We start from the raw sequence: 1,148 nt of genomic DNA, 5'->3' as shown, positions 1-1,148 counted from the left end.
CTGAACTCCAGTGAGTAGACTCCCAACAAGTTTAGTGTTTGCTCATACGACAGTCCCTCCATATGAGGGAACACCCTGGAGAACATTCTCTGAACTACCTCCAATGAAATGATACCTTTCCTTTCATAAGGGGACCAAAATTATTCTCAGCATTCGAGATGTGGTCTCACCAGCACCTTGTACAGTTGCAGTAAAACATCCCAACTCTAAATCTCCAACCCACCTTGAAATAAAGTGCCAATGTTCCATAAGCCTTCCTGATTACCTGCTGCAACTGTGTGCCCGCATCAATTTATACAGATTTAAATCCAGAGAAATTACACCCAATATTAAATCTCTAAGTTGTATCTGAACTGGTTTGGCCCAAACTTTTCCTGTGAACTCTGGAATTTTCTTTCATGAATATTCTCAAAATTCAGAGAATAAACATTTTCTGCTTCTAATACCTTCAGAGCTCAAACCAACCTCTCCTGGTTTGGAAGTTCTACTCGGGTGACTTTTTGTTCTTTTTTCCACTGAACTATTCTGAGCTTTATATAGCAGAGAGACTAAACTTGATTCTGATCACAGTCAGATCTCCAAACTGAACAAGATACCTTCTAACCCTGGGTTTATAGACTATAATAAATCCTTGATTATTCTGAACTGAAAACAAGATAACGTCAATTGATGTTTGCTCATCTGTTGTAAATCAACAGAGTCTAAACAATTTCCCATGAACTCCACATGGGGCTCCACAGCCACTTGCTTTCTGAGCAGTGCTGGAGGAAGGTCACTGTTTCACAAGGACTCACACTTTTTATTTTAAAGAAAACTTCCAGAAAATGACCCACATTCAGTGTCTCTATTATAAATGCCAACTTCCAAAACTGGAATTTATCTAAATTATACATCTTTCATCACTGCAGTTACTCAGGAACTCACTGGCATTTCAGCAGTTTTCGTAACTCAATGAATCCCTTCCCCGACACAGAGAAGGTGAACAGCCTCTCCCCAGTGTGAACGTACTGCTGTAGAGTGGGGTGAGTTCCTCACCTGAACTCAGTCCTGCAGTAAGTGCACCTGAACGGACTCACGTCAATGTGAACAAGTGCGTGGGATGTCAACTCCCAGGATCTTTTCAAATACTTCGCTCAGTTTGGACATTG

At 40.9% G+C, this 1,148-nt stretch overlaps 3 protein-coding genes across 8 annotated transcripts in view; 1 reads left to right on the top strand and 2 right to left on the bottom strand.

The window, feature by feature from the left end:
* The window catches only part of LOC109929682 (histone H2B 7-like), an 823,479-nt gene that overhangs the window by 220,986 nt on the left and 601,345 nt on the right, over positions 1-1,148 (bottom strand). The gene's annotated exons all lie outside the window — the stretch shown is intronic.
* LOC125488138 (histone H2B 7-like) overlaps positions 1-1,148 on the bottom strand; it is an 844,706-nt gene that overhangs the window by 242,225 nt on the left and 601,333 nt on the right. The gene's annotated exons all lie outside the window — the stretch shown is intronic.
* LOC125488142 (zinc finger protein 239-like) overlaps positions 1-1,148 on the top strand; it is a 341,309-nt gene that overhangs the window by 29,915 nt on the left and 310,246 nt on the right. The gene's annotated exons all lie outside the window — the stretch shown is intronic.

This window comes from Rhincodon typus, unplaced genomic scaffold (assembly GCF_021869965.1).
Source record: "Rhincodon typus isolate 14 unplaced genomic scaffold, sRhiTyp1.1 hic_rhity00000051, whole genome shotgun sequence".
NCBI classification, from domain to species: Eukaryota; Metazoa; Chordata; class Chondrichthyes; order Orectolobiformes; family Rhincodontidae; genus Rhincodon; species Rhincodon typus.
This window is presented reverse-complemented; position numbering and strand designations above follow the sequence as displayed.